This window comes from Grammomys surdaster, unplaced genomic scaffold, assembly GCF_004785775.1.
Source record: "Grammomys surdaster isolate TR1022 unplaced genomic scaffold, NIH_TR_1.0 66, whole genome shotgun sequence".
NCBI lineage: Eukaryota > Metazoa > Chordata > Mammalia > Rodentia > Muridae > Grammomys > Grammomys surdaster.
Window position 1 is genome coordinate 5,881,527 of NW_021604568.1, and position 9,749 is coordinate 5,891,275.

The 9,749-nt window shown below is 39.3% G+C and overlaps 1 protein-coding gene across 8 annotated transcripts in view; it reads left to right on the forward strand.

The window, feature by feature from the left end:
* Positions 1-9,749, forward strand: part of Gbf1 (golgi brefeldin A resistant guanine nucleotide exchange factor 1) — a 129,584-nt gene that overhangs the window by 19,228 nt on the left and 100,607 nt on the right. The gene's annotated exons all lie outside the window — the stretch shown is intronic.

The following is a 9,749-nucleotide window of genomic DNA, read 5'->3' on the forward strand; positions in this document are numbered from 1 at the left end:
GGAGAAGAGGGTAATGAAAGGAAAAAATTAATACCTGTGATTTTGTTGTTGTTATTTATTGTTTTTATTTTACTCTTGTGAGTTTTTTGTTGGCAATACAGACTAAAAGGGAATGTTTTAGAACTGTGTTCCTGTGTTGGTTCTAAAGGGCTCTTGTAATGTAGGCCTGGAATCCTGTCAGCTGGTGGTATATCTCAGATCATAAATAGTATTTAGACTTAAAGAAATTAAACAAACAATAAATGAAAAATGTCCTCATTTTATGAGAAACACAGGAGAAAGTCTGGAGAACATTTCTTAGTTGTTTTCCCTAACGTGGATCAAAGTTAACTATAAAGGAACAACTTTTACTTTGAAAGGCTTTAAATTTTTAAACCAGGTCTGGTGATGTACACCTGCAATCCAAGTACTCAGGAGGCTGAGACAGGAGTGCCATGAGTTCGAGGCAAACCTAGACCACATAGTAAACAATACCGAGCACACACAGGGCTGAGACTTCCTTCCTCTATTACCTCACACACACACAGCACAAGGGGCTTTGTGTATACACTGAGTTTCAGGAGAGTCTGGGTTACAAAATGAGGGCCTGTCTTAAACAAGCAAGCAAATAAACAATCCAGGCATGGTGGTACAGGCCTGGGGTAGGAGGATTGAAAATTTAAGACCTGTCTAGGCTATGGAGTTCAGGGCCAGCAGAGACCCTGCCTTAAAACAAAAACATTCAAATGGATCAGAGACACAACTCAATGGCAGTGCACTTGCCTCACAGTCACAAGGCCCTGGGTTCAATCCCCACTGGCAAACAAACAAACAAACAAACAAACCAACCAACCAAAAAGAATGATCTAGAAACATCAAATATAGGCAGTGGCTTAGTGGTTAACCCAAGTTCTATTCCCAATACTCATGTCAACAAACGGCTCATGATCACATGTAATTCTTGAGTGATGACATTACAGGCGTGTGATATTACCAATCTACCAGTCCTGGCTCAAAACTTTCTTTTTTTTTTTTTTTTTTGTAAGCAGAGAAACTTTTGCATACATACGATGCATGTGCATTTCCTGTACAGGGAAATAAGAACTGTGTCTCCAGTGAGGTTGGTTAAGTCCATACCTCTTATTCTCATGGATTTGTATCTTTAGAAAATATCTGTATTCAGGATTCACACAAACTGGGATGACTGAATGCTCTACAATTAAAAGTACAGAATTTGTATATTGTTACTTTGACTAAAAAAAATGTCAGTGAAGTGGACCTGATTGTTGCCCCTTAGTCATTACAGGTTCTTGGGATGGTTACAGGAGGTTCTTCTGAAGCAATTAAAACAGATGTATGCTTTCTAGGGCTGTGAGGGGTTTCTTTGGGGGTGAAGAAAGTATTTTATGGTTCTATAACTTTGAAATTATATATTGAATTGTATACTTTATAAGGATAAATTTTATAGTATGTGAATTATAGCTAGAAATTTGTTTTTCTTTAATGTGATCAGGGTTTTGCTGTACTTCCTAGGCTTGCCTTGAATTTCTGGACTCAAGTGATGCTTTTGTTAACTTCCTCAGTAGCAGGGACTATGGGTGTGTACCACCCAGCTTTATAGTTCATTTAAAATAAATCAAATGTGAGCTACAAAATTGATGAATTCACATTTCTCAGGGCTCAGAATGCTGGAGGGAAGCCTTTGAGTGCAGTCATGGCCGAGCTTTGGACCCATTGCCCAGCAAAGGCAGCATAAGGCTCTGCTCAGCCTCTTGGCCTACTTTGTCCTTTTATGTCTCTCTCATTAACTCAAGGAAGCCCATGGCTTTTATATTTAAATTTATTCAATCTGTAATCTTTGACATTTGAGTTAGCTTTTAGTACAGTTTTGCATTTATAGTAATATATATTATGTATTTTCTCTATCCCCAAAGAATCCCTTTTAATCTTTTCCGGATGCAAATTTCAGGCTGTCTTGTCCCGTCTCCCCTCTCTTGCTCTCTTTCCCCTCCCCCCACAGAGTATGTTTGATCAGGTGTGGCAGGAATATCCACTGTCAAGCTGCGCCCTTTATATTAGTCAATATTATCCTTCTCCCCCCTCCCTGTCTGTCTGCTCCTTTGGGCTTTCCCAGTTGATTTATAATTTTGGAATTCTCATCGGAGTCTGTAATACAGTTTGTTCATTATTTAACCAAAACCTGTTTAATGAGCAGAGAGAGGCAATGTAAATGTTAGACATGTTGCAGTGATGTACCTTTGTGCTTCTTAGAACGGGTGGGTAGTTAACTCTGTGCTGCCTGCAGGGCTGGGGTATCCTGGGCTTAGGGGCAAAAGGGCCACTGTGGGAGTGGGAGTGGCCCTTTTACCCCTAAGTGGCCCAGACCCTGCTATAGCTTCACATTCCAGTGGTGCATTCCCTTTCACCATTCTAGTAATCTTACGGGGCTCTGGCAGAATACTAGAGTTATATTCAAGCTAGAACCTGGGATGGGTCAGGTACCATAACAGAAAGGTCAGCTATCAGGGCTTCTGATACTGCTCTTGGTTTTAGGTCTGAAAAGAGATGACAGTTGAGAGGAATGATTCTAGCTGACATGGTTTGCGATCTTTGGTTATTTTTTTGCCAGACTAGATAAGTCTGTGCAAGTCCTAATACCCTCCCTCATTTAGTGTACTTTTATGGAATGAGCTTATTCAGTTATGATTTGTGGTGCTTGGCCGTGCTTGTATTTGTATCCAGATTTAGGCTGCCCTTTTTCTTGGTCTTTAAGCACCTCCTCCATATGTTTGTGCTCATGTGTGGCCACTTGTTTCTAAATTTACATCTTTACAAAGGGATTCTTTGCTAGAAAAAATCTTGGATTTTCAGCAGAAAGAAATATTTTAAAACTATCATAACAAAAATTTCTTACAGGATTTATTTTTATTTTGGTGTTAGGGATTACACCCACGGCCTTGTAAATGTTATGGAAGTACTCGATCACTGAGCTGCATCCCAGCCTTGTTTTTATTTTATTTATTAACTTATTTTGACAAAGTTTTACTTTATAGCTCAGGCTGGCTTTAAAATCAGAATTCTCTTACCTCCACTTCCCAAGAGATGGGATATAGGTGTTTGCTACCATGCCCATCTGGGACCACCTCTTAATGTCATTAAAGCCTTCAGGGCCAGACTTGAGGAAGACTTCCATATATATATAATAACTGAGAGTGAGAAGAACCAAGGTGTTTGTATGTGGTGAACCAAATGTCGTGTTTTTGTAGCCACTGGTGTTACAAGACCAATGGCTGTCAGACCACTCTGAAATGACTTGTGGTCTCTGATCTATTCAGTATAATAATGTTTATGAGGTGTGGAGAGGACGACAGTGAATGAGGACAGTTGGCAGCCACCTCCCCTTCCTGTCTTTGACTTGGTCTTACTATTTGTTTAGTACAGGGTTATTCGCCCAGTATGCTGTGATTACAGGTTTGTGTTGCCATGTCTAGCTTGCTACCATTTTTTTGTTGTTGTTGTTCATTTGAGTAACAAGTTAAGGAAAATGAACAAAAGTTGTGTTTTTTCAAGTTGACTTTCTTATGTAAAGCTGTTATAGTCAAAATTTAGATGTTTCTAAAGGCATCAGTGGATTGCATAGAATACATCTTAGGGATAGGATATTTCTTTACTGAGCTAACTGGGATAGCAGAAACTCTGACATACTTGAGTTTATAGGGAGAAGCAGGTGCCTGGAGAAAGTGAATGTGTTAGGAGTTTATTTAAATATAGTTTATCTTGGACAAACACACCTGTAGGGTACAGTCTGTCTCAAGCTTTTTGAATTCAGAATCTGAGCTAGGAGGTTTGAGTACATCTACCCTCCAGAGGTTTCAGAGAACATTTAAACAGAGTCTGGAAGCCAATATGGGAGGAACTATGACTTAACACCTGTCTGGCCCAGGCCTCTTAGAAATAGCTGCCTAGGTAGAAAAGAACTGCTCAAGGATGCCTAATTACCTTAGGAGTAATTGTCAGGAAAAAGATCTGAATACATTCTATTAAATCACTAGATTTATTTCCTGTATTGATTGAATGTATACATTCATTTTTTTCTATAGGTGTCTATAGTTTGGGGAATAGCAAAATAACAGATCATTAGGCAGCACATGAAGAGCCATGAGTGAGCCGCTGACTTTGCCTCACTTGGAACTGAAGTGAACTTCTTGTCTTGTCTTGTTTTGTTTTGTTTTGTTTTGTTTTGAGGCAGGGTCTCACTGTGTAGCCTTGGCTGGTAGAATTCACTATGTAGATCAGGCTAGTCTGGAATGTAGATGTCTTTCTACTTCTGTCTTCTGAGTGTTGAGATTAAAGCTGTATATCACTATACCTGGCAAGAATTGAACTTTTAAATTGTCCAAGGTATAACAGAAAACTATTTTGTTTGTTTTTAGAGGAAATTAAAAGCCAAGTTTGTCAGACAAATTTATATAAAAGACTGAATATTGGAAGGGGCAAAGTTGGCCAAATGTATGTACTTCCTATACCACTTATTTACTTTCTTGATTTATAATAAAATATAAGGTCATATATATATAAATGTATGTATCTATTGGCATACATACATATACATATAAAACACAAGATTGATGAGCATGTTAGAATGTGGCTTGATAGCTGGGTAGCTGGGCACAGTACTATGTTTCCAGCTGTGTGTGAAGTAGAGGCAGGACTGCTGAGGTTCAGCAGTTCAAATCAGGACTGAGCAACAAAATGAGACCTTGTTTAAAAAAGGGTACGAGATCCTGCCTCAAAAATAAGGTGGAGAACAATAGAAGATGCCCAGTAGTGACCTTTGGCCTCCAAGGGCCTGTTCATGTCACAGTGAGCTCGTGTTGACACGAACATGCACACACATGATGGGGTAATAAAGACTATGAACATGCACACGCATGATGGGAGTAATAAAGACTATGAACATGCACACGCATGATGGGAGTAATAAAGACTATGAACATGCACACGCATGATGGGAGTAATAAAGACTCTGGAGACTAGACAGCTGGGTCTGGTGATGCGTACCTGTTATAACACGGGAGGCTGAAGCAGTTGGCTCATGAGTTTGAGTCCAGCCTGGATTATATAGCTCCAGGAGAAGATGGATTAATTAGTGAGAACCTGTCTCAGAAGGAAGAAGGGAAGGGAGAGAAGAGAGTTCTGTATAATCTTGCTTCTTGTAGATACAGCTCTGCCTTTATTCTCTGTAATTTCCAGAATTAAGTCTGGCTGATAGGAATTCATTTTTTTTTTTACTATATCTAATTATAAAGAGGAAATAATAATAATAATGATAATAATAATAGTAATAATACAAAGGGCATTGTTAATATCTTAGTTCTCAAAAATAGAGACAAAGGCACCTACCTGAGTACTTTCTAGCATAGTCTGTAGGCATTGTAGCAGGCTGGTCTCAGAGTGTTAGTGTCAGTTGTTGAGGTTGCTTTCGTTGCCTTTGTCTTCTTTAGCACTCTTCCTCTTGAGGGCTGTTGTGTCTCCCTGGGTAGATGCCCAACTTGCTGTGTCAGCAATCAGTTGCGTTAAAAGGAGGGAAAGCCAGCTGCTCTTTTGTTTTTTTAACAAGGAGGTAGTAAACTCCCTTTCTTCCACCCCAACTAAAACTCTGGGCAAGTGCCAAAAGGATTTCATGAAAGCCAAATGTTTGAAATCCAATCAATGTGTAGTTTTAAGCAGGAAAGATATTGAAAAGTTTGTTTTAACTCTACCCCTCTCTACCTGCTCAATGTTCACAGGATTTTAATTGGTCACTCTAGTTTCTGAAATAGTATACGGTATGGAAAGAATGAATACTTTCTCCCCTCCTTATAACCACTAAAAGAGAGGTAGATACATAGCAAAATACAAATGAAAACCCTTTAGACCACTCAGACCACTTTAGAAATCCACGGTAGGTAAGGCGCTCTGATGCCTTTAAGGTCTCACTTCTGCCTCAGGAAGTCAACAGGCAGCAATTACCTTTTTTTGTCCTTTGTTTGTTTTATAACCTTGTGGACTTAGATGGACAAGTGCTCCTGGATGCCTGCTGGCTAGCTTCTCATGGAAAGTCTCTTCTGGAGTATCAGCCTTCTGTTAACCACTGCTGCAACTGTAGGTCAAGTTCTGAAGGGCTGCCACATGTGCACAGAGCACACTGACATTCCCTTGTTTCATGCTTATTGAGCAATTACTTGTCAGCTGTGGAATTCACATTATTGCCTCCAGGTTCTTGCCCAGTGTAAACTGTGGGTATTTTGGAAGTAGTCTGATAGACTGTACATCAGAGGGCAATAAATTGTCATTTGATTTGGTGGAAAGAGCCAGATGTAGTGTAGGAGGAAGGCCTTTCTGTAGTCATCCATGCAGTTGCTTCCACATGTTCTATATCCCAGAAAGCAGCTTAAGAAAGGGAGGATAAGGGTAGCTGGGGGCATGATGGGATAGGTAAAGGAGCGAGAGGGTTTCAGTCTTATCTAGGATTGGCCTTGGATTGGGAAAAGTCTTTTAAGAATAGGGACAAATAAGATTTCCCTGATATTGATATTTTCCATTAGTTATTTTGGTTTTAAGTAAAACAATTCATTGGCTGAAAAGCAAAACAGAACTGGAAAAAACCTCATTCCACATGAATGTTCTTTTTCTTTGAATAAACAGCAGGTTTAAGGAAACTGGCACCTGAGGCTGGAGAAGTACCTCAGTGGTTAAGAGTACTGGCTACTACTGTACTCTAGAACTCAGTTCCCAGCACCCACATGGCTGCTCACAACTGTCTGTAACTCCAATTCCAGGGGATCCATGGCACCAAGCACTCACATGGTGCACATAAAAAGTAGAAATAATCTTTTAAAAAGTTGGCACTAAATTAATGTTATAAAACAGGAACTGAGGTAATATCATGACTGTCTTACTGAGAGCTAGAGTAATATCTTCAGATTGCTTCCTATAGTGAATTATAATGTGACAGTGAGGTGTGTGACATCTCTTCCCCAATTTTAATTAATTATTTTATTGTTATTTTGTATGAATGTGGAGTAATTTTTTTTTAAATATACCTTCACCTGGGGGTTCCAGGGACCAGATGCAGGTTGTCAGGGTTTGCAGCAAGTGCTCTTTACTGAATGGTTCATTTTTCCTGCTCACTTTCCAGTTATTACATTTTATTTTATTAAAATTCTCTTAATTTACACTTATTTAGTATGTCATAGATAGTTATGATTTTCTAACGCTATCATTCATTTTGCATTTACTAGTTGGCATTCTCTGTGAATAATTGCTTTCTTCTCTAGCTAGAGAATAAACCAGAAGTTTTCCCTAGAAAGGCATGATAAACACTTAATTCTTGTTTTTTATAAGTGTTCAGAGCAGGAAGTTCATATAATGACCATTATTGATGTCAAATTTGTTTTTTTTTCATTATTTGACTTATAAATATTTAATTAGTCAAAGCTTATAAGTTACCAGGTGTTGCTAGTGTTTAAGTTGCTTCACGTTTGACCAATGGAGCCGTCTTCAGACGGGGCCTTTGTGCTTTTAACAGACTCCTTTGAGTACTTCATGCTTTCTGAGGAAGCAGGTAACATTAGTGGGAGGCGGGAGATAAAGTAGACACTATTGCTATTTCACATGTTATTAATAAGGATAAATATTATTTTATTTCATTTAGAGCCTGGGTTATGGGGCTAAGGAGAGGACTCACTGGGTAAAGTGCTTGCCATGCAAGTCTGAGGATCTTTCTACCTAGGACCCAGGTAGAAAGCTAGACACAGTGGCATGGGTCTAGAGATGTAGAAACAGAATTCTTGGGGTGGAAGGGTCAGCCAGTTTAACCAGTTGGTGAGCTTCAGGTTCAGTGAGAGACCTTGTCCCAGAAAAAAAAGAAGAGATAAAGGAAGAAACCTAGTGTCAACTTCTGACCTCCATACATGTGCACCCTGCACCAAATGTATACACACCACACACACACACACACACACACACACACACACACACACACACACGCGCTAAAAAAATAGAAAGAAAAAAATTAGAAAAGGATTATAGTCCAAACTGTCTTTTTGGTTTTTCGAGACAGGGTTTCTCTGTGTAGCCCTGGCTGTCCTGGAACTCACTCTGTAGACCAGGCTGGCCTCGAACTCAGAAATCTGCCTGTCTCTGCCTCCCAAGTGCTGGGATTAAAGGCATGCGCCACCACCGCCCGGCTATCTTTTTGTTGATAATACTCAAAAAAGTTTAGAAGCCTGGCAGAGAGTTTGGTTCATCTTTGTCCCAGAACTATTTTGAATTTGCAGTGTTATTTCTTGGGCAAGGAATCCAAAAGCGTGTTGTCAGGATGTCCTTCCTACTATTTATTTATTTCCTCCTCCTCTTCTTCCCCCTCTTCTTCTATCACCTCCTCTTCTTCTTCCTCCTTCTCTTCCTATTTTTTCTCCTCCCTCCATTACCCCCTCTGGTATAAATCTACACCCATGGTTCATTGTTAATGATAACTCTGGTGGAGGATCCTAATTCTCTCTGCCCAGGAAGAAAAGTCCTTGGTTCAGCTCACCTGGACAGAGATTGTAGGGAAAACATTTGCAGGGAAAATGGACTTCTGTTGTCAGAATCCAAATAAGACTCATTAATCCTCCCAGTTGAGCACCAGCTTAGCATCTTAATCAGTCTCCTTTCAGGGTTTAAAGACTCATTCTGTTTTCTAGAGTCTATGAAGAAGAAAATGAATAGTTCCTGCTTTGTTGGAATTGTTATATATGTAGGGAATGGGAGATATTACCAGGGTCCCAGGTAGACTACAGGCTCAAGTAATAACACAAAACTAGGTTGTGTGTGGACTGAGGAAGATAAGGGAAATGTATGTTGGCATAGTTTTTCTCCAAAAGCCAGTGGTAAAGAGGAAGTTGGCTTGTTTCTACACCAGAGACTATTTCACCCCTATTTACCTAATTGATGCTTTTAAGACATTTTTAATCAGACCAACTGGTAGTAATATGTAGTTTTTGGAATCTTGTTTTGAAATTTTTGATTTTTTGTTTTTGTTGTTCATTGAGACTTATAGTACCTAATGCTAGCCTGGAACTTACTCTGTAGCTTTAGTCTGGCCTTAAACTCATAGCAATCTTCCTGCCTCATCTTCCCAATGTTGGGATCACAGGCTTGCATCACCATACTCAACTAGCAATTTCAAACTTGCAAAAAAGTTGTAAAATTGATATTGAGGTCTCCCATATGCCCTTTTGTTAGTTGATTTTATTGTCTTTTTTCTCACTATACATGTGTGTTGATAGTTATTTTTTCTAAATTATTTGAGAATTAATCATATACACTTTGATACTTCAGTGTATGTTTCCTAAGAACAAAGATATTTCACTTAATCTAAGTAAAATGGTCAAGTTTAAGAAATTTAATGATTCAATAATTTACCATTAATATTTGTCTAAGCTAAGGTTTCTATTGCTGTGATAAAGCACTCTGTCCAAAAGCAAATTAGGGAGAAAAGAGGTTATTTCATCCTGCAGCTCTCAGGTCACATCCATCACTACAAGAATAAGGGCAGGAACCTGGAGGCAGGAAGTGAAGCAGAGGCCATGGAAGAATGTTCCTTGTTGGCTTGCTCAGGACCACATGCCTTGGGCAGCATTGCCCACAGTGGGCTGAGCCTTCCTATCAATATAAATAAAGAGAATGCCCTATAGATATGGGCTGGGCCTCCCTATCAATATAAATAAAGAGAACACCACCTA